The following is a 23,911-nucleotide window of genomic DNA, read 5'->3' on the forward strand; positions in this document are numbered from 1 at the left end:
CTTGCTACTGGCCAACTCCTTTTTGCTCTCTATCTTTTGTTTGGATCTCTTCAATTTGGATTCAGGCCTGATTTAAGCAGTTTTTGACAGATTCCTTACATATGATGTTTTGTAGCTCTTCCACAACTGTCCCATGTGGCAAAATAATGAATGCTCCATATATTTATGGTCTCATAAAATGCTTTGCTTATTTTTAAAACATTTGAAACTATGCAATATATTTCAGATTCAGTAATTTACGACTATTTAGAATATAAGCAGGGCCAGGGGTGAAACCTCCTTGCAAGTTTGTCCCTGTTAAATACTACTTTTTAAAAAGGCCAACTGCCTTCAGTCTGTGTGAACATAATTTCTTGACACTGACAAGAGCTCTGCTATGGATCAAAGACTGTGTTGTTCATAATTTTCTTAGACAGACAGTTATTAGTTCATAGACTTCAAGGCCAGACGGGACCATCATGATCACCTAGCCTGATCTCCTGCATATCGCCCCAGACTGTGGCCACAGAACCTCACCTACTCACCCCTGTAATAGGCCCCTGAACCTCTGGCTGAATTACTGAATTCCTCAAATCATGATTTAAAGTCTTCAAGTCACAGAGAATCCACCATTTACTCTAGTTTAAACCTGCAAGTGACCTGTGCCGCAGGCTGTAGATGAAAGCAAACCCCCCTCATTGTCTCAGTCAATCTGACCAGATGGAGAATTCCTTTCCAACACCAAATATGGCAATCAGTTGGACCCTAAGCATGTTGGCAAGACCCACTAGCCAGACACCTGGGAAAGAATTCTCTGTAGTAATTCAGAGCCCTCCCTATCTAGTGTCCAGCCTCTAGCCATTGGGGATATTTGCACTATAAGGTGGGTAGAAAGCTGGCTAGATTGTCGGGCTCAACGGGTAGTGATCAATGGCTCCATGTCTAGTTGGCAGCCGGTATCAAGTGGAGTGCCCCAAGGGTCGGTCCTGGGGCCGGTTTTGTTCAATATCTTCATAAATGATCTGGAGGATGGTGTGGATTGCACTCTCAGCAAATTTGCGGATGATACTAAACTGGGAGGAGTGGTAGATACGCTGGAGGGGAGGGATAGGATACAGAAGGACCTAGACAAATTGGAGGATTGGGCCAAAAGAAATCTGATGAGGTTCAATAAGGATAAGTGCAGGGTCCTGCACTTAGGACGGAAGAACCCAATGCACCGCTACAGACTAGGGACCGAATGGCTAGGCAGCAGTTCTGCGGAAAAGGACCTAGGGGTGACAGTGGACGAGAAGCTGGATATAAGTCAGCAGTGTGCCCTTGTTGCCAAGAAGGCCAATGGCATTTTGGGATGTATAAGTAGGGGCATAGCGAGCAGATCGAGGGACGTGATCGTTCCCCTCTATTCGACATTGGTGAGGCCTCATCTGGAGTACTGTGTCCAGTTTTGGGCCCCACACTACAAGAAGGATGTGGATAAATTGGAGAGAGTCCAGCGAAGGGCAACAAAAATGATTAGGGGTCTAGAACACATGACTTATGAGGAGAGGCTGAGGGAACTGGGATTGTTTAGCCTGCAGAAGAGAAGAATGAGGGGGGATTTGATAGCTGCTTTCAACTACCTGAAAGGGGGTTCCAAAGAGGATGGCTCTAGACTGTTCTCAATGGTAGCAGATGACAGAACGAGGAGTAATGGTCTCAAGTTGCAGTGGGGGAGGTTTAGATTGGATATTAGGAAAAACTTTTTCACTAAGAGGGTGGTGAAACACTGGAATGCGTTACCTAGGGAGGTGGTAGAATCTCCTTCCTTAGAGGTTTTTAAGGTCAGGCTTGACAAAGCCCTGGCTGGGATGATTTAACTGGGAATTGGTCCTGCTTCGAGCAGGGGGTTGGACTAGATGACCTTCTGGGGTCCCTTCCAACCCTGATATTCTATGATTCTATGATTGATTTGCTACTAGCAGTCGCAGATGAGCCCCAGGCAGCTTCAACAGACCATTCCCTCTATAAACTTATCAAGCTCAGTCTTGAAGCCAGTTAGGTTTTTTTTGCCCCCACTGCTCTCCTTGAAAGGTCATTCCAGAACTTCACTCCTTAACTACTTTCTTTTTCAAAATTTGTTCCAAGACCTTGCATAAAATTGAGTTCAAACTAATAGGCCAGTAGTTTCCCAGATCACCTTTCCTCCTCCTTTTCTTAAAAATAGGTACTATATTAGCAATTCTCCAGTCATAGAGTATGACCCCAGGGTTTATGTATTCATTAAAAATCCTTGCTATGTAGCTTGCAATTTCATGTGCCAGTTCCTTTAATATGCTTGGATAGAGATTATCTAGGCCCCTGATTTAGTCCCATTAAGCTGTTTGAGTTTGACTTCCACCTCAGATGTGGTACTTTTATTTTCCAATAACCATTCTGCCACTACACCTAAGTTCTTCACTACTCTTATTAAAAAGTGAGGCAAAACATTCATTTAGGTGTAGGGCCAGACCTAGATTATCTTGAATCTCCTCTCCATCCTCAGTGTTTAGCAGTCCCTTTTTTTTTTTCTTTCCTTGGTTTTGTTTTTATTTATATGGCTATAGAACCTTTTACTCCTGGTTTTAATTTCCTTTGTAAGGTCCAACTCCGCTTGGCTTTGGGAGGCTGTCATTTTTCCCCCCTACACTTTCTGATCCTTCCCATCTTCCATTCCTTGTAGGCTTTCTTTCTCTTAATAACCTGTTTGAGATGCTTGCTCATCCAGTTTGGTTTAAAACCCTACACATTTTCTGCCCCTTTTTGGGTGGAAGCTTCAGATAGCTTCTGCAACTTTGACTTTAATTTAAAGCCTCCTCCACCTTCAAATCCTTGATTCCTCAGTCCAGCCCACTTCCCTCACTAATTCCCTTAATTTTTTAAGGTTTGCCCTTTTGAAATCAAGGGCCCTAGCTGCAGATCTATTTTTGTTTATCCTTCCATTTAGTTTAAACTGAATTAGCTCATGATAACTTGGACCAAGGTTGTCCCCTACAACCAATTCTTCTGAGGTCATCAATACTAAATCGAAAATGGCATCACCTCTTGTTGGGTTGGTAACTATTTGGTGAAGAAATCTCTCAGCTATCAAATCCAGGAAGGTCTAGGTCCTACAATTCTTAGTAACACATGTCCTCCAATCTATAGCTGGGAAATTAAAGTTTCCCATAATCTCACAATTCCCAGTAGTATTTGTTTCATTCAAAATATTAAAAAGGTCTCTATCCATACAGGGTAGCTCTGGTCTGGTCTTTCATAGCACACCCAATCTACCTGAAACAAAGCAGTACTGGGAAATCCTTACTCTGTGGAACATCCACAGAAAGAGGTTGCCAGCTCTTGAATAAGGCCTTTTTGTCTCCGTGTCAGATTGCCCTGATTGTGCCAACATTGGGTTGGTGATTAAGCCTTACCAGAAAAATTGCTTCAGAGGTGGTTAAGATCACAGCATGGAATACATATGAACTTTGCGGTATAAAATAAAAAATAGATTAGGAACACCTCCACTTTCCTCATATCCATTGGCTTAAGTGAACTTTGGATCAGACCCTGTATCTTTCATTTGCTGTCTGCATGGTGTTTTTGCTCTTTCTTAACACATACACTGTTGTATCTGTATTGTGTGTCTGTACATTTTCACTGGCTGAATCACATAATACTTTGATGATAGCTGCTACACAGTGAGAATAGTTTGATGTCAGTGGAAGAGAAATTCCAATTTGCAAACAGTACATGCTCCCCCCCTCCAATTTTTTTTAATTAAAAAGGATGGGGTTGAGTCCTAAAAACATGAATTAAATCTTCCCACAGTGCCCTTATCTCAGTCTACATTAAATAACGTATCCTCCTCCTTTCTCCAGGATGCCCAACAGGGCTCCCAAGATGCCTGTACTTGAATGTATGCAGAAGAGTAGATCAGCACAACACTTCAAAAATATCCACATGCTTCACTGGAAAATACAGACACCTAAAACAACATCAGTGAAAAGGACCATGATTTACAGTAAGATGAAGTACATCTCTCCTATCTGAGGGCTTGTCTTCATTACCGGGGAGATCAAAGTTGCTGCAGTAGATGCAGCTGGTGTCGATTTAGCGGGTCTAGTGAAGACCCGCTAAATCAGGGGTAATCAATTATTTTTTGTCAAGATCCAAATTTCTTGGTCAAGGTATAGTTAAGGTCCAGACTCCAGAGTAACATCTTTTCACACCGCAATAACAGTGATGATAAGTAAATAAAAAGATTTCACAGTCCATTCAAAAAAAGTGTCTGGCAGTCTGGATTTGGCCAGTGGTCCGCCTATTGACTAACCCTGCGCTAAATTGATGGCAGAGCGCTCTCTGGTCGACCCTGGTACTCCAGCTCCCTGAGAAGAGTAAGACAAGTTGACCGCAGAGTGTCTCCCATTGATGCAGTTGCAGTGAAGACACCGTGGTAAGTCAACCTGAGCTAAATCGACTCCAGCTACATTATTCACGGAGCTGGAGTAGCATAATTTAGGTCAACTTACCTGGGTAGCATAGACAAGGCCTGAGTCCAAGAAGGGCACTGGTAAAAGTGAAAGAAAACGCATTTACCTTAGAAATCTTCAGTTTACAGGGCAGTGGACATAGAAAAAAAAATGGGAAGGAAACTCCCAGCTGAATGTAGATCATTGGGATGAAGAAAAGTTGACTGTAAACATGCAGTTAAACTCACACCTTTAAAAGTTCAAGAGATACTAGCATGGGTGACAAGTGTTGGATGGATAGCCAGAAGAGGGCCTGAAGCCAGTGTTTATCTGCTAGAACAGAGGCGGGCAAACTATGGCCCACAGGATCGTCCTGCCCGGGGAGGTTAGCCCCCGGCCCCTCCCCCGCTGTTCCTCCTCCCCTGCAGTCACACCGCCGCGCAGGAGAGCAGCTTGCGCCCGCCCATCTCCCAGGCTTTCCAATAAGCCTGTCCTGCCGTTCTGAGTGGCCTGGTAAGGGGGTTGGATAAGGGGCAGGAGGTCCCGGGGGCAGTCAGGAGACAGGGAGCAGGGGGGATTGGATAGGGGGTGGGGTCCTGGGGGGGCAGTTAGGGATGGGGGTCTTGGGAGGGGGCAGTCAGGGGACAAGGAATGGGTGGGGGGTTGGATGGGTCGGAGGTTCCAGGGGGCCTGTCAGGGGGCAGGGGTGTGGATAGAGGTCAGGGCAGTCAGGGGACAGAGAGCATGGATAGGGGTCGGGGCAGTCAGGGGACAGGGAGGTTGGATAGGGGGTGGGGTCCCTGGGCGGCAGTTAGGGGACAAGGAACAGGGGGGGTTGGATGGGTCAGGGGTTCTGAGGGGGGCAGTCAGGGGGTGGGGGCCAGGCTGTTTGGGGAGGCACAGCCTTCCCTACCTGGCCCTCTATACTGTTTTGCAACCTTGATGTGGCCCTTGGGCCAAAAAGTTTGTCCACCCCTGTGCTAGAACGATTCTGCATTCAAGTATTCACAGGTGGTCACTGTCATAAATATAAAGGGAAGGGTAAACCCCTTTGAAATCCCTCCTGGCCAGAGGAAAGCTCCTCTCACCTGTAAAGGGTTAAGAAGCTAAAGGTAACCTCGCTGGCACCTGACCAAAATGACCAATGAGGAGACAAGATACTTTCAAAAGCTGGGAGGAGGGAGAGAAACAAAGGGTCTGTGGGTCTGTCTATAGTCGGTCTTTGTCGGGGATAGACCAGGAATGGAGTCTTAGAACTTTTAGTAAGTAATCTAGCTAGGTATGTGTTAGATTATGATTTCTTTAAATGGCTGAGAAAAGAATTGTGCTGAATAGAATAACTATTTCTGTCTGTGTATCTTTTTTGTAACTTAAGGTTTTGCCTAGAGGGGTTCTCTATGTTTTTGAATCTAATTACCCTGTAAGATATCTACCATCCTGATTTTACAGGGGGGATTTCTTTATTTCTATTTACTTCTATTTTTATTAAAAGTCTTCTTGTAAGAAAACTGAATGCTTTTTCATCGTTCTCAGATCCAAGGGTTTGGGTCTGTGGTCACCTATGCAAATTGGTGAGGCTTTTTATCCAACATTTCCCAGGAAAGGGGGTTGCAAGTGTTGGGAGGATTGTTCATTGTTCTTAAGATCCAAGGGTCTGGGTCTGTAGTCACCTAGGCAAATTGGTGAGGCTTTTTACCAAACCTTGTCCAGGAAGTAGGGTGCAAGGTTTTGGGAAGTATTTTGGGGGGAAAGATGCGTCCAAACAGCTCTTCCCCAGTAACCAGTATTAGTTTGGTGGTGGTAGCGGCCAATCCAAGGACAAAGGGTGGAATATTTTGTACCTTGGGGAAGTTTTGACCTAAGCTGGTAAAGATAAGCGTAGGAGGTTTTTCATGCAGGTCCCCACATCTGTACCCTAGAGTTCAGAGTGGGGGAGGAACCTTGACAGTCACTAAGGCTATGTCTACGCTATGAGCTAGGGATGCGATCCCCTGCTCATGCACACATACTTGCGTTAGCTCTCATCAAGCTAGTGGGAGTGTAAATAGCAGTGTGGCTCCAGTAGCATGGGTAGCAGAGTCATGGGGTTGAGCTATGCCGAGTACATACCCACTGGCGTAGGTGGGTTTGTCCTCGGCATGGCTCAGCCGAGCCTCTGCTGCCGATGGCCATGCTGTACTGTTATTTATACTTGCACTAGCTTGATGAGAGCTCGCGTGGCTGGGTGCACACAAGCAAGGGGAAAAACAAAATCACATCCTTAGCTTATAGTGTGGATATAGTGTGTTTCTGCCATTTTCTTGGTGCCGGTCTTGAGACCGTGGGATGTGATTTGCAGAAGTGCTGGGTACCCACAGCTGCAACTGAAGTCAATGGGAGCTGTGCTTTGAACGTATAAAGTGTTATAAAATATGAAGTGCTCTGAAAAAAAAATCCGGTCCTAGGTGTCTCAAATAGAGCATCCAAAATTAGTGGATACATTTGACCTTAATTTCGGTGCCTCAGTTCCCCATATGCAAACTAGGGATAACAGAAGCCCCTCACCTTACAGGGCTGTTGTGAAAAAAATCAATTCATTAGTATGTGGGAAGTACTCAGGTACTATAATGAGTTTCATAGAAAAGCCTGTGAAGAAATTAATAATTCCATCCTCAGAGCAGGGTCTGAATAGCAGGCAGTAATTAAGGCATAGGGCCACACATTGAACAATGAGGAGAAAGCAGAATATTGAATAGCTTCTCCTTAACTGAGCCCCATCCATCCTGTGCACAAAAAATGAGGGAGGGTCCTGTGGAAATAATAGCCCGTTGTCATGTAATTAAAGACTATCCTAATCCATACACACAAGGGAGTTGAATTCACGTTGCACAGGCAACCTTAATTCTGGCATTTCTTAACTTTTGCATGCTTGACTTTCCAATTTAATTGTGTTCTCTTAACATCTTTGTCTGTGTGTGAGGTATTATTCTTAGCCTGTAAAAATACCACTAGAGACTTGCACAGAAAATATGGAGGCCAAGTGTTTTTCCAAGTGGAGAAATTTTTGTGGAATGTGATCTTTATTTATCCCTGCAGAGTTAGAGGGAAATGCACATCTCTCAAAGGAAAACAAGTAAATGTAAAGAAAAATGGTCAAAAGCCCCCATAAGAATTTCTAAATGCACTTTGTTTCAACTTCTCATGAGAGTCTGTGCTCTTCCTTCTATATTGCTTCCCCAACTCTGCCTATACTGTTTGTTATAAAACATAGCTGCGATAAACGATGATGATGATGATGAAGAAGAAAGATAAAGGGGTGATTTTAAAGGGTTCTACAAAGGACTGTTTATATTTCTTGTCAGATCATTTTTCAAAAGGAAAGGGACCTACATTAAGCTATAAAATGAAGTCTTGTTCACTGCTTGGTGGGGCCTGTAAGTTCAAAAAACATCAACTTGGTTTTAACCCCTTCACTTCTGAATTTAGATTTTCTTGGGAGCTCCACATTTGCGATTATTTCAATTGGATATTAAAGCTGTACCAGGTATCAGCTATGCTAGAGAAGTTTGGTTATAAACTTGCCACATCATTTTCTGTATCACATTGTGGTGTGACTTTACTATAAATAATTTAAAAGAAAAATGAATTTTGTGTCATTCTCCTACTAATACAGCTAATCCTTTCAAATAGTCTAGTTGCTCTCCCTCTAGGCCACTGGCCAAGGAACAGGGCAACTGCCCTTCATAACCAGTTAGACCTTCCCTTGTTCTTTATGTTTAAAAATCAAACACTGGCATCTTTTAAGGGCACCAGATTTGCACAGGACAAGGGGGAGAAATTATGAAACTAAGGCTCAAAACCACTCTCTCTGCTGGAGGCAATGTAGAGGGGCCATGATGCAGAAGAACTTCTCTGATGCAGTGCGATTTACTCAGGATTCCTCCTGGAGTCCCCCAGAAGCACACATTGCAATGGAAGTTCTGCCACACTTTCAATGAGTACAGAGTGCCCCATGAGCTGGACTTATTGATATGGGACCAGGGCTGTGCCCTCTGTGCACTACTTTTTGGATATGTGACAAGTTGCTACCCTCCTTTGTGGCCAGATGTGGCATGGCAGCAGCGGTGCCTCAGTTTTCCCCTCAACCCCCAGCTTTCCTCTGGCCTACTTCACCATAGGTTGTCCTGGCTCTCCAGCCAGACCAATTTACAGAGTCCTGCCCATTCTGGGGCCACAGAGTCCTTTACCAAAAGGACAACAAAAACATACACAAAACCAGACCTTCAGCCTCCTCATCATAGGCTGACCTCTGCTGCTATAAACTGTGCCTCAATCCACCCCGTGATCAAGGGTCTGGGACCCTCCTTCCCTTACTCAGGGTTCAGGTAGGCTCCAGTTCATCAAGTCCCCCCATCTCAGTCAGGCTTCCAGCTCATCCTCTGCCAAACTCCATCTAATCCTCTTCCCTTGTACCTTCTCAGCCTGCTTCCTATCTCCTCTCTTCTAGGTCTCCTACCTCCAACAGCACTCACGCAACTCTTTATGGAAAGAAGGCTGGCTCTCCCGCAACTGGGCTTTATTTCTAATTAGGCCTGGCCCACCCTCGAGGTGTGAGTAGGCAGGTTACTTGGCTTCTCAGGCCCATATTAACCCTCTCACAGCATGTTTGTGTGAGTTAAAAACCCAATCACAGAGTAGCTAATATTCTGGTTTCTCTTCATAGTAGTGTGGCTTAGTGGATAGAGCACCAGAGTAAGTCTCAAGGGACATGGGTTCTATTCCTAGCTTTGCCAGTGACCTCAGACAAGTCACTTCACACTCTGTCCCTCAGTTTCCCCATCTGTGAAATGGCAATAGTGATTCTGATCTCCTTTCTAAACTGCTCCAAGATGTACTAATGAAAAGCGATATAGGAGAACTACATGTTATATCCATGGTGCCTGCATTCTTCATGAGGATTATGCTTCACCCCTGCACAGGGTGTATGTGGTGGTGCATAAACATCTGTGGAAAGCTCCTTGCAGCTTCCCCAGCCTTTGCACCAACCCAGAGAAGACAACACTTGTTCTAGAACAGCAACAGTTGTGCTATTTGCTACTCAGATGAAATATGCTGAAAGTAAGGAGTTTCACGTACACCTTAGGATTTTGAAGAGGTTTCATCATTTTTAAGAATTATGTCCATGATGCGATCCTTGCAGCCTGAACATCAGGCTTTCCAACAGCCGATAGTAGAGAAGAAAGCTTTCCTTCTGACTCGCATTAGGTGTCTCACATTTCTCCACCACTAAGTTAGTTATTACTGAGACTGTAATGCAACCCAGAGAGTGCTCGATTCTTTCCACACACTGGCAGCTGAAGAATCTATATATTCAAAGCAGTATATATTGGCTCCTGATCTTTAGCTACCCTCAACCCTACCTATATATTGCATGCACTAGTTAGCACTCACAATGAAACACAGGTGAAAGATTGCAAGTGTTCTTGAAAATTTGTGTCTTCATCAGTATGCTCCAAAAATGTTCTGCAAACACACACTTAAGGGTTGCAGAATGATAAAACTAGGGATAGACCCCAAAGACAAACCCTGGATCTGTACACCATTGTACTTTGACATAGCCTGGATATGTTCAAGTGTTGTGGCTCTAATGAGTAGATAGCAAGATTTGGCCCCACTAAAGGATAAAATGTATGATAGATTCTTGCTTCAGAAAGAAACTGTTGCACTAAATATTGGTTGAACTGATTTTAAGCATAAATGGCAAATAAATTGCTTGTGTCAAAGAACTTACACACAAGTCTATTTGCATGGTGGTGTTCAAAGTTCATTGAAAATATGGAGGGGTGAGTGTCTGTGTGCAAGTGATCGATTAGACGCAATTCACCTATATAGGTGCAACTGGTGCCACCAGAATTTGCTGGACACTAATCAGAAAACAATTTGCCTTTTGTGGCAAGATTCTAGAGCAACTGTAACTATGAGAAATAACCTGATACAGTATAAATCCTAGGAATAGACCTATGGAATGCAGACATCTAATTAACTTAACCCATCATCGAGAATTACTTCTGCTTTGTGCAGACAGCCCAGAAAGAGCACTTGTCCTGGCAGTAAAACCCTGAGTTTTATAGAAGCACTTCGTCAACTGCCATCTTCTAGGGTTGAAGATGCTTCCCCTCCCCCCACTGGAAAAAACCCTGTGAGCTTCCAAAGAAGAAAATAATAGCCATTTAAAATGCTGTGTTTTTATTTATAATCTTTAACCATTATTGAGGAAGCCTACAAAAGATTCTCAAAGAACAAGGGTTATTTATTGCACTTGGCAAATGCCTAGGCACATACATGGTGTTTACTGATGATTATGCAGTTGCTTTGCAATGAAGGATTCCAACATCATCACACAAGAAAGGAATGTTTAATTTTTTAGGCTGGTCATAATTTGTTTTATGATCTAAAGCTTACTTGCTTGTGGTAAGTGGGTCTAAAAATGCTTTTACTCCTTTATCAATTTTCAAAGTATTTACAAAACAAAGAAATTAGCACTCTTAGCCCTGGTCTACACTAGGACTTTAGGTCGAATTTAGCAGCATTAAATCGATGTAAACCTGCACCCGTCCACACGATGAAGCCCTTTATTTCAACTTAAAGGGCTCTTAAAATCAATTTCCTTACTCCACCCCTGACAAGTGGATTAGTGCTTAAATCGGCCTTGCCGGCTCGAATTTGGGGTACTGTGGACACAATTCGATGGTATTGGCCTCCGGGAGCTATCCCAGAGTGCTCCATTGTGACCACTCTGGACAGCACTCTCAACTCAGATGCACTGGCCAGGTAGACAGGAAAAGAACCGCAAACTTTTGAATCTCATTTCCTGTTTGGGCCAGCGTGGCAAGCTGCAGGTGACCATACAGAGCTCATCAGCAGAGGTGACCATGATGGAGTCCCAGAATCGCAAAAGAGCTCCAGCATGGACTGAACGGGAGGTACGGGATCTGATCGCTGTATGGGGAGAGGAATCCGTGCTATCAGAACTCCGTTCCAGTTTTCGAAATACCAAAACCTTTGTTAAAATCTCCCAGGGCATGAAGGACAGAGGCCATAACAGGGACCCGAACCAGTGCCGCGTGAAATTTAAGGAGCTGAGGCAAGCCTACCAGAAAACCAGAGAGGCGAACGGCCGCTCCGGGTCAGAGCCCCAAACATGCCGCTTCTATGATGAGCTGCATGCCATTTTAGGGGGTTCAGCCACCACTACCCCAGCCGTGTTGTTTGACTCCTTCAATGGAGATGGAGGCAACATGGAAGCAGGTTTTGGGGATGAAGATGATGATGATGATGATGATGAGGTTGTAGATAGTTCACAGCAAGCAAGCAGAGAAACCGGTTTTCCCGACAGCCAGGAACTGTTTCTCACCCTGGACCTGGAGCCAGTACCCCCCGAACCCACCCAAGGCTGCCTCCTGGACCCGGCAGGTGGAGAAGGGACCTCCGGTGAGTGTACCTTTTAAAATACTATACATGGTTTAAAAGCAAGCATGTGAAAGGATTACTTTGCCCTGGCATTCGCGGCTCTCCTGGATGTACTCCCAAAGCCTTTGCAAAAGGTTTCTGGGGAGGGCAGCCTTATTGCGTCCTTCATGGTAGGACACTTTACCACTCCAGGTCAGTAACACGTACTCAGGAATCATTGTACAACAAAGCATTACAGTGTATGTTTGCTGGCATTCAAACAACATCCGTTCTTTATCTCTCTGTGTTATCCTCAGGAGAGTGAGAAATAATTCATGGTCACCTGGTTGAAATAGAGTGCTTTTCTTCAGGGGATACTCAGAGGAGCCCATTCCTGCTGGGCTGTTTGCCTGTGGCTAAACAGAAATGTTCCCCGCTGTTAGCCACGGGGAGGGGGGGAGGGGTTAGCCATGCGGTGGGGGGAGGCAAAATGTGACCTTGTAACGAAAGCACATGTGCTATGTATGTAATGTTAACATCAAGGTTTACCCTGAAAGAGTGTAGCCACTGTTTTATAAAATGTGTCTTTTTAAATACTGCTGTCCCTTTTTTTTTCCTCCACCAGCTGCATGTGCTTCAATGATCACAGGATCTTCTCCTTCCCAGAGGCTAGTGAAGATTAGAAAGAAAAAAAAAAAAACACTCGAGATGAAATGTTCTCCAAGCTCATGCTGTCCTCCCACACTGACAGAGCACAGACGAATGCGTGGAGGCAAATAATGTCAGAGTGCAGGAAAGTACAAAATGACCCGGAGGAGAGGTGGCGGGCTGAAAAGAGTAAGTGGCGGGCTGAAGAGAGTAAGTGGCGGGCTGAAGAGAGGGCTGAAGCTCAAATGTGGCGGCAGCGTGATGAGGAGGCAGGATTCAATGCTGAGGCTGCTGGAGGACCAAACCAGTTTGCTCCAGTGTATGGTTGAGCTTCAGCAAAGGCAGCTGGAGCACAGACTGCCACTACAGCCCCCGTGTAACCAACCGCCCTCCTCCCCAAGTTCCATAGCCTCCACACCCAGACGCCCAAGAACGCGGTGGGGGGGCCACCGGCCAACCAGCCACTCCGCCACAGAGGATTGCCCCAAAAAAAGAAGGCTGGCATTCAATAAATTTTAAAGTTGTAAACTTTTAAAGTGCTGTATGGCATTTTCCTTCCCTCCTCCACCACCCCTCCTGGGCTACCTTGGTAGTCATCCCCCTATTTGTGTGATGAATGAATAAAGAATGCATGAATGTGAAGCAACAATGACTTTATTGCCTCTGCAAGCGGTGATCGAAGGGAGGAGGGGAGGGTGGTTAGCTTACAGGGAAGTAGAGTGAACCAAAGGGCGGGGGATTTCATCAAGAAGAAACAAAGAGAACTTTCACACCGTAGCCTGGCCAGTCATGAAACTGGTTTTCAAAGCTTCTCTGATGTGTACCGCGCCCTCCTGTGCTCTTCTAACCGCCCTGGTGTCTGGCTGCGCGTAACCAGCAGCCAGGCGATTTGCCTCACCTCCCACCCCGCCATAAACGTCTCCCCCTTACTCTCACAGATATTGTGAAGCGCACAGCAAGCAGTAATAATAGTGGGAATATTGGTTTCGCTGAGGTCCAAGCGAGTCAGTAAACTGCGCCAGCGTGCCTTTAAACATCCAAATGCACATTCTACCACCATTCTGCACTTGCTCAGCCTGTAGTTGAACAGCTCCTGACTACTGTCCAGGCTGCCTGTGTATGGCTTCATGAGCCATGGCATTAAGGGGTAGGCTGGGTCCCCAAGGATACATATAGGCATTTCAACATCCCCAACAGTTATTTTCTGGTCTGGGAATAAAGTCCCTTCCTGCAGCTTTTGAAACAGACCAGAGTTCCTGAAGATGCGAGCGTCATGTACCTTTCCCGGCCATCCCACGTTGATGTTGGTGAAACGTCCCTTGTGATCCACCAGAGCTTGCAGCACTATTGAAAAGTACCCCTTGCGGTTTATGTACTCGGCGGCTTGGTGCTTCGGTGCCAAGATAGGGATATGGGTTCCGTCTATGGTCCCACCACAGTTAGGGAATGCCATTGCAGCAAAGCCATCCACCCTTGATATCAGCAGATCTTTGATTGCGTGGGCTACTTGCATCACAGCAGACTCCACAGTAGATTTGCCCACTCCAAATTGATTCCCAACTGACCGGTAGCTGTCTGGCGTTGCAAGCTTCCACAGGGCTATCGCCACTCGCTTCTCAACTGTGAGGGCTGCTCTCATCTTGGTATTCATGCGCTTCAGGGCAGGGGAAAGCAAGTCACAAAGTTCCATGAAAGTGCCCTTATGCATGCGAAAGTTTCGCAGCCACTGGGAATCGTCCCAGACCTGCAACACTATGCGGTCCCACCAGTCTGTGCTTGTTTCCCGAGCCCAGAATCGGCGTTCCACAGCATGAACCTGCCCCATTAGCACCATGATGCATGCATTGGCAGGCCCCATGCTTTCAGAGAAATCTGTGTCCATGTCCTGATCACTCACGTGACCGCGCTGACGTCGCCTCCTCGCCCGGTATCGCTTTGCCAGGTTCTGGTGCTGCATATACTGCTGGATAATGCATGTGGTGTTTAATGTGCTCCTAATTGCCAAAATGAGCTGAGCGGCCTCCATGCTTGCCTTGGTATGGCGTCCGCACAGAAAAAAGGCGCGGAACGATTGTCTGCCGTTGCTCTGACGGAGGGAGGAGCGACTGACGACACTGCTTACAGGGTTGGCTTCAGGGAGCTAAAAATCAACAAAGGGGGTGGCTTTACATCAAGGAGTATTTCAGGCAGGACTTCATGGAGGGTTCCAATAAGAAATGGTGCACCTAAGTTATTGTTCTTATTGGAACAAGGAGGTTAGTCTGGCCTCTGATTGATACATGGCTAGATTTACCTCGCTGCACCTTCTCTGTGAGTGACTACAGTGTGACCTAGAGGAATGAGTCCCCTAGACAGGGGAGGGGGGGAAGCAAATGAGTACAAAACAAATCTGGTCTATTTCTTGTTTTGATCCACTCCATCTATCTTTTACATCTTTGGCTGGCAGCAGACGGTGCAGAAGGACTTCATGCCATCCACATCTCATGGCTGCTCGGCAGAAGATGGTACAGTATGACTGCTAGCCATCCGTATCGCCTGCCTGCTCACCATAAGACGGTTCAATAGGACTGACTGCAGGACTAAAGAGAATGACCTGGTCAAGTCACTCCAAATTTAGTCCCTGAGCCCATGTCTGCCCAGGCGCTCCTAGCCGATGTGGCCAGGAGCACCTCGGACACGACGATGACTGCTACCAGTCGTATTGCACTGTCTGCTGCCAGAAGGCAATGGGTTGCTGCTACTGTGTAGCAATGCTGTACCGCGTCTGCCAGCACCCAGGAGACATACGGTGACGGTTACCTGAGCGGGCTCCATGCTTGCCGTGGTATGGCGTCTGTACAGGTAACTCAGGAAAAAAGGTGTGAAATGATTGTCTGCCCTTGCTTTCACGGAGGGAGGGAGGGAAGGAGAGCCTGACGATATGTACCCAGAACCACCCGCGACAACGTTTTAGCCCCATCAGGCATTGGGATCTCAACCCAGAATTCCAATGGGCAGCGGATAGCTACCCACAGTGCAACGCTCCGGAAGTCGACTCTAGCCTCGGTACTGTGGAAGCGCTCCGCCCCGCCGAGTTAATGCACTTAATACACTTAGAGCATTTTCTGTGGGGACAGACACACTCAAATATATAAAACTGATTTCTAAAAAACTGACTTCTATAAATTCAACCTTATTCCATAGTGTAGACATACCCTTAATATCACAATGGCGTTTGCATTATACGCTAGAGAGACAATAACTTCCACTGAGTATTCCTTTCTGCATTCATTTAGATCACAACCCCATCTCAAAAGCAGAGCTATGAATGATTTTTTGGTTGTTTAGGAAAGAAAGTGTTGCACTGAATTGCCCTAGTGGCACCTTTTAGTGGAAGCTTAGATATTCACTAGAGACTCATCATACATTGCTTCTCTTTGATATTTGTGAGTGCTCTTTTGTATTGTTCGGAACTTTCTGATTTTTGACGTGTTTATGCACAGCCCCGAGCAATTTTTCTGGGGAAGGGCAGGGATAGTTATAGTTATTAGCAGAACCATTCAAAAAATTGTTTTGTTGAAAGGTGGAGTTTTCACAAAAAAATTTTATAAAAAAAATTACGGTTTTTGTTGGCACTCCGAAAAATGTTTGGTCTTTTGGGTTCTTGGCTTTTTGATGCAAAGCTGAAGTTTTTTGCAAAAATATTAGATTAAAATGAAAAGTTCATTTTCACTGAAATTTTTCATGGGGAAAAATTAGCCAACACAGGATGTTATAATGAGTAATAATGCTATTTGATCTTTAAGGCATAGGGGCAACCAGTGAGAAGACAAAAGCAATACAAAGAGCCACCGGACTTTAAAGGGAAACCGTATTCCTTTTGTTCAGACCGGCTGAAGTTTCAAAAGATTAGAAGCCCCGCTTGGCATGAATGAACTTAGAAACACATGTGTATGTTCAATTGGCATCACATTTTGAATTTCCAGACAGCAGTGATGAGAAAAGTGGGCCATATCAGTTCAGGTTTTTTTAGGGATCTTTACATCATTGTCATTGTTTATTCAATATCTGAGAAGAGGTCCAGCCTCAACACATACAGGATGCATCCTATTTCTTTCAGTTCACTGCCACATCTACAATGCACTACACAATGCTGCAGTCCCTGTTGCTTTCTCTTAGCACAGTGCCACTTGGAGACATTAAGGGCCAACGTGTGGCATGGGTGGGGGACGAGGGTGTTCTATGATGGACTTCGACCCTGACCCCAGCCCTTTCCCCTAGCCATGTAGTGGTACTGGAGATGTTCTAGGGAAGCTGCAGTGTCCCCTATGTGCAGAGGCAGTGAGGACTGTTGCCCAACCTATGTGGTGGAATCCTGCCTTGCTGCTTTTTCTCCCCTCTCCCCCGGCCCCCCATGAAAGATTCCACCTGCTCTACTCCCTTCTTCCCTTCTGGGGGGAAAAAACCCCCTCATGCTCCCTAACTCAACTTCTGCTTGACCAAGGATCCTCTTCCTTCCATTAAATGGTGCGCCCACAGCTGGCAGACCTGGTGGAAGGTCAGCGGATGGACCCAGGTAGTTGGGGATCCCTGGCTCACTCCCATCCTACTCACAAAAGGCATAGAATTCAATGCATCTATATAGCATTAATAGAGTTAGTTATTAGACTGCAGCATGGCCCAGATTGTGCTAGATGCTTTCCACACAGAGACAGTCCTTGCCCCAAGCTTTCATATACAGTTTGCATAGGAGCATACTGCACTGTATATGTACATTGCACCTGAGCAGTGCAAAACTCAGCAGGATCACTTCTAAAGATTCAGGTGCTGAGTTTCCAAGATAACCAGACTTTATTCAATCCTCTCTGCAGCTCCTTGGTTTATAAATGTCACAGCATGCCTTCCTGTGAGGTTTCCATGACTGTCTGGTGTTAGCAGTGCTGGTAACAGTAGGCCCCCTCTCACAATATATTGCTGAAGCCACTTTTCATTCTTGCAAGAAGGTGGAAAGCTGGGAAACTTGAACTTGCTGTAACCTCAAGAGTTCTGTTTCATTAGATTTTTGGATGAAAGTTCCCTTGTATTCCTTATTTCTCAACCCTTTTGTCCCGCCCTATTTCTTGTAGGTTTTAGTGACAAAGAAGTCCATAAAGCTTCTTAATAAAAATATGCCAGGGGAGACTATGGGCCTTTTTACAGGTAGAACACAGAGGAAAATGAGGCCCTAGGAGCTTTCTGGTCTGTTATGAATGGCCAATTCCACTTGTCTGGCTCAAGCATGGTGAGATCTCTAAGGTATCTTGGTAATTATGTTCCAGGCACTCCAAGGCTCTGTAAGAGATCTCCTAAAGTTGCAGGATGAAGATGGAGGGTGACAACTCTTTATTGTAAGGACAAAGCTCTTCTGTGCGAGAGACAGAACTATCTCAGAGGTGATCTGAGATGGAGAAATGAACTCCCACAAGAACTGAGGAGCATCACAAAGTTCACCAACTTCTGCTCTAAGTGTAAGGCATATTTCTTGGACCTTGCCTTCTCCAACATGCATACATTGCAACACGCATATTAACCACCTTCCCCCAAAACAAAAAACAAAGATCCCTACCAAAACAAGAGACTCCACTAAACACACTCTCCCACTGGGGGTGGGGGAGAGGGAGGAAAGGCGGGAGAGGATGAGAGAATAAAGAATGCGGGATAGATGTTAGCCATGTTGCTTAATGCACTACTGAAAAATGCTCAGACATGACAATGATGAGTATGCTAAAAAAGAGCCTATATAGAATAGAGGGACAAGGTAGATGAGACACTCACCAACAGAAGTTGGTCTAATAAAAAAAAATATTACCTCACCCACCTTGTCTCTAAGATCCTGGGACCAATACAGTTATAACAACACTGCATATACTTGTATGAAATAGATACTTGTGCCATCCAGTACCATAGTATCTCAGAAACTCATAATGTATTTACTCTCACAACATCCTGTGAGATAGGGGAGTGCCATTATCCTAATTTTAGAGATGGGGAATGTCCAGTCACACAGCAAGTCTGATAGAGCAGGGAATCAAACCCAGGACTACACAAGTCTCAGGTTAATACCCTAGCTTCTGGGCCACCTTCCTCTCTACACTTACTTTGCTATAATACCTTATTAGCATAGTTTAGAATTTTCTACCTGACATGAGACTCTTGTAACTGGGCAGAAAGTGTTATTTCAATCTATTTTACTTACATACTATTAATTAGTACATGCATTATGTACAACAGCAAATAAAAACCATCAGATTGGGAGTATAGCAAATACAGTTGCTAATGTGACATCATAAATGTCTGAAACAATCAGAAACAATCTTCAGTGCATATCTCTTAAACAAATTTATATCATGCAAACCAATTATGAAAGGGGAGTATAGTATATAATGAAGTGCTTATGATATTGAAGGATTCTGGTCATTTCCTTGTATCAGATTGTTGAATGTTAGTTGTTTTTATATTATAAGGTTAAAGCATTTCTACTTGAACAGTTTTCTGTTTACATTCCATCTTCCAAAATATACACCTGCATCACCCTGGCAAGTAGTACATCTTTAATGGGACTATTAGGGGGCAACCCTTTGCAAAATGTTCTCGGACATGCAAAATACTTTTAGGTTCAAATCCTGGTCTCCTGGAAGTTAATGGAAGTTTTACCAGATGGTGAATGGGTTTCCCCTTCAGCTCCTGGAAGCCCTTGGCTGGTAAGCCTTCTTGGTGAATTAAGCAGCACACAGATCCACCAAAGTACCTACACCACATGTGTTTATTGTTCATCTCCTTCTTAAGCAGCAGGTACAATACAGCCATATCGCAGCAGCTATGAGGAACCCTCTCCTGCTCCTTTGGTTAGGCTTTTGTATTGCATACTTTCCTTCCTGGTGTAAGTGCTCTCTTTCTACCTTAGAACACCCAGTTAAGTGAGCAGGCTAGCAGAACCCAATTTAAAGCCATTAACAACATCCTGTCACATACCTGCCTTCTTTATGTTCCCTGCTCAGGTAGGCCCCACCCTTTCTGCTATAGCTCAGTTTTCTCTCTGAGCAAGCTCTACCTTCCTTGTGGAGGCAGCAATCCCTCACTGCCCCTGAAGTTCCCTTAGTCTGCCTTTCCGTGGGCCACCTGTGTGGGTTTCCCATCCTCCATCCACAGAACAAGGAATTTTTAGGCAGGGGTTTACCCCACAATGCAGTTTAGTCCCACAGGTCATCACACCAGGGACAACCTACAGACTGTTTCTTGGGATCTACCCCCATCCTGTGTAAGCACACTGTGGTTTCTTCCTCAGCTAACCTCTCACAGTCCAAGGGTCTCTGATCCCGTTTAGGAGTTAGGCTTTTGGAGGTCACTCTGTCCTCCAGGCCCCTCAGCTATGGCATGGCCTGCCATCCTTTCTTCAGGTTGTCCTTGTGTGGGTCACCCCTGCTCCTTTGCCCCCTTTTCCAGCTTCTCTTCTGCTCTGGTACTCTCTATCTGGGCCTCAATTTCTTGGTATTTGTCTAGAGTTCTCATTTTCCCACTTCTCCTTTGCCTGCACCTTTCCTCCCTGGTCCCCACTTTCTTGGCTTGTTGACTTCCATTTAGGGTTCTCTCATATCTCCCCCAGGAGGCTCGGAGCCCATGCTTAACCCCAAGCCCTCTTTTCCTCCATTGAGGTTCCTTCCCTCAAGGTCCATTCTTCTCCTTAAAAGGAATGGGTTCCAATCAGTCCCCATGACCACAGGATGTAGCAAGGTTCTTATTACCCCAGCCCTTTCCCACCAACACCTCCCATGTACTTCCAATGGGACTGGTGCCACTGGATAGGTTCTCCCCCACCCCTCATGTATGCATTCTCTGCCTAGAGCATTCCACTCCTGAAACCAGCTAGCATGCTCTGCACTAATGAGCACTATGCAGCTGCAGTCTGCATTCCATATATGGGCAGTCCCACTTAAAGTGACCTGCTACCTGTGAGAGGGACAAATGGTTTTATTCTGGCTGGCTGAAGTGGCTTTCACACCGTCTCACACTCACGGGCCTTACTGCTTAAGGAATCTTGCCTTTTTTCCTCCCCTTCACCCACTAGCATAGGACAAGCCACTTTCTTTAGAAAAAAAAAAAAAAAGAGCTTCTATACACTTTTTGGCCAATTTTACTGCTACATCCAGTGTCTCTGGTTGGTGTCTCCTCACGCAGACCTTAGTGGTATCTGGGAGGCTCAGCATAAACTGTTTAAGATGACAGTACTTCAACATCTTGCCCCCTTTGTCTCAGCTGTTGTTTGGTCCAATCAGTCAACTTCTGCTCAAATGCTCTGTGCCTTACCACGTGGCTGCCTACATTTCTGCCAGTATCTTTTGGCTGACAAACCTACATGGTCTAACATAGCAGCCTTTAACATATCAAAGTTCTTAGCGTGTTCCTCATACAATGCTCTGTAAGCCCCTTGGGCTTCTCCCACCAGATAAGGGACTAACTGTACAGCCCATAACCCTTTATCCCAGCCTGCATTAGTAGCAATTCTTTCAAAAGTCAGGAAGAATGCATCAGGATGATCCCCAGGGCCCATTTCACAGAGTCCCAGCCTCCCCTCCCCCATGGCAGGACTTCTCACATTTTGTATTATATGCTGCTGTACCTGGGTCTGTTCCATCATGAATTCCTGAAACACTCACTGTTGCTCCGCCCAGCAGGGATTGTCGCTCTATCTGCTGGGTCAGCTAGAACGCCTGCCAGGTCCTCTTTATCTCCTTCTGTTGTTATTCTGGCCACCACATCAGCTCCCCATGTTTTTCCAGTTCAGCCTGTCCTCACACAGGCTACCTTTCAACCTTCCTGGCTGCCAAGTGAAACCCAGAGAAGTCCCCATTCAGTTCCTGGAAACTCTTGGCTAGTTAGCCCTCTTGGTGAATTAAGCAGCACACAGATCCACCAAGGTACATTAACCACTTGTGTTTATAGTTTGTCTCCTAAAACTCCAGACACAATATAACTTTATAACAGCAGTTATGAGGGACCATCACCTGGTCCCTGGGTTTGCAATTTATACTACCTGCTTTCCTTTCTGGCTTCTCCAGCTGGTGAGCTAATTACCTCATCAGCTCATCGAGCTACCAGCAGGTGTAAGTGCTCCTGTCTACCTTAGTCACACTCACTGTGTAATGATAACATATGCCTCTACAAATGCTTTACATCCTGGGCACTCCTCTGGATTGTCTAAGTTTTCTGTTCGAGTAAATGTTTCTGTGGTTCAAAGCCAGGGGTCACTCAGAACACACCAGAATCATTTTCAGGCTAACATGCCCTTGAGTTGCTATTTCAGAAAGTAAGCTTGAACTCCCTGAAATCCTCTGTGTGTATAGAACAGGGATCGGCAACCTTCCCACAGCCCCCATTGGCCTGCAATGGTGAATCGCGGCCAGTGGCAGCTGTGATTAGCCGAACCCGCAGACGGTGCAGGTAAACAAACTGTCCCGGCCCGCCAGCAGATTTCACTGACGGGCTGCATGCCAAAGGTTGCCGATCCCTGGTATAGAACAAAATTCTGCCATGCCCTCGCCCACATGGGCTGCATTGTGAGGAGGGGCAGAAGGTGCCAGCTTCCTACAGGTACCCTGCTAGTGGGCAGGGGTGTGTGAAGAGGGAACATGTTTTGCAGTGCACTTTACTATTACTTTGACAAGGAGAAAACTTCATCCCCTCTTTGCTGCATGGGGACTACCCAAGAGATCATAACACTTCATAGCCAGGGGCCAGTGGCTGCCTTAGTTACTCCCCCTTCAGGGTGAGAATCCTGCCCTGCCTGAGGTGAATGTTCAGGGGCAGGGTGGTTTAGAGGCTCCCTGTACTTTCTTCCACATAAACGAGGCAAGATTTAACCCACAGTTGGAATGCACTGAGAAGGAGGAGGCTATTTTATTGTGAGCTCTGACCTCCCCCTGAACTAGAAATGGGTGGTTAAGGGAAAAATAACACATTCACACACAATAAGTTTCCCAAATCTTTCCCCAGAGAAGAATAAAAATCAGATAAAATCAAGAAGCATCACCTGCCAAGGAAACTTCTCACTTCATTATTTTTGCTGCTTTTCCTGCAAATTTTGAAAACTAAAGGAAAAATTCAAACTCTCTGGCAAAGTATTATCCAAATGTTCCAGGGCATCCATAATAACTGATTTACAATGCTCTGAAGACTGCAATTGCCATTAACAAATCTGCATTTGCCAATGACTGCCACACGATCCCATCTGGGTTTCCATACTTTCTTCCTGTACTTAGAATAAGGAATAACTCTTTTGGCATCTGTTCTCAAAATGTTGACTTTTTAAATGGTGATCATTTTACATTAGGCTCTGAAATCTATGGGACCTATATATACCCCTTATAACAAATAAAATAAGCAGTACAATAAACATGAATGGTGAAAAATAAATAGTAAATTATATTCCATTCAATCAGGTCTACTAAGCAGATTGCAAAATTCATGGTAATTAATTATTCCTTCTCAAATTATTCTTATGTTAAAAATTAATGAACTCACATGACAAGGAGGGCTTGTGAAAAGCTTATCAGGAATAAATATTTAGGAAGCTTTGCTATTACAGTATCATTACTGACAAGTTTATCTTAAACGCTTTTGCTTTACATGAGCTTCCAGGCCAGTATTTGGACAAAAATGGACATTCAAAGTAGTTTCATCTACAGCATATTCATGATTTCAGTATGTGTTTCTAATGTTTCCCCAGACACAACTTAGAACTATTTAGGAAATCTCCAAGGTATTTAAGAATGGTGAACAGAATGGCACCACAGCCTGGGAACTAAATAAGTTTGAAAGAGAAATGCTCGCATCATGAAATAGTTTGTGGGTGCCTTGAATTATTCTCTATTATAGTCCACACTAGAAATAACTGTTGAGTGTTACTATTCTCAGAGCACAGCAGGAATTTTGGAACATAAGCAAATTTCCAAACTCAAAAGGTAACACCCAGAACAAGACAGGAAGGGCCCTCAATTGTTCTCCTCTGCAGAAAATATTAGTTTCCTTACGTTTTTTAAAAGTTTTTCAAAAATGCTTTTTTATTAAGTCCAAACTTTTAAAATATCAAAGATCTCAATGGTTTTTATTCAAGTAAATTAATAACTTACCAGAACTCTCAAGCATTTAATCTTTATTCCTCTTATTTCAATGGGACTGCTTATGTGAGTGAACATTTCTCATCGGTGTTAGGGATGCAGGACTGGGCTTCAAATTAATATCTTTCACCTGGAAGGGAGGCAGAATTTGTTCTATATTTGTTTTCTGTAATGGATCATTATTGGCCATTCCTGGAATCGTGCTAGTTAGAAGAACACAAACATGAATGGGCACACATGAAAAAGGAGTGCTTG

The 23,911-nt window shown here is 44.9% G+C and overlaps 1 protein-coding gene across 9 annotated transcripts in view; it reads right to left on the bottom strand.

Moving 5' to 3' along the window:
- Window positions 1-23,911, bottom strand: part of LOC142072119 (uncharacterized) — a 118,533-nt gene that overhangs the window by 15,574 nt on the left and 79,048 nt on the right. For 6 of the 9 annotated variants that reach the window (XR_012668408.1, XR_012668409.1, XR_012668406.1 and 3 more), the window contains 2 exons: window positions 23,669-23,786; window positions 21,160-21,360 (listed from right to left, as the gene is read on the bottom strand). The exons of 1 other annotated variant lie outside the window; for it this stretch is intronic. The gene's annotated coding sequence lies outside the window, so the exon portion shown is untranslated. Of the gene's footprint in view, window positions 1-14,227; window positions 14,665-21,159; window positions 21,361-23,668; window positions 23,787-23,911 lie in introns of those variants that run through there. 2 more of the 9 variants (XR_012668404.1, XR_012668407.1) reach the window with 2 other exon arrangements.

This window comes from Caretta caretta, chromosome 5 (genome assembly GCF_965140235.1).
Source record: "Caretta caretta isolate rCarCar2 chromosome 5, rCarCar1.hap1, whole genome shotgun sequence".
Lineage (NCBI taxonomy): Eukaryota > Metazoa > Chordata > Testudines > Cheloniidae > Caretta > Caretta caretta.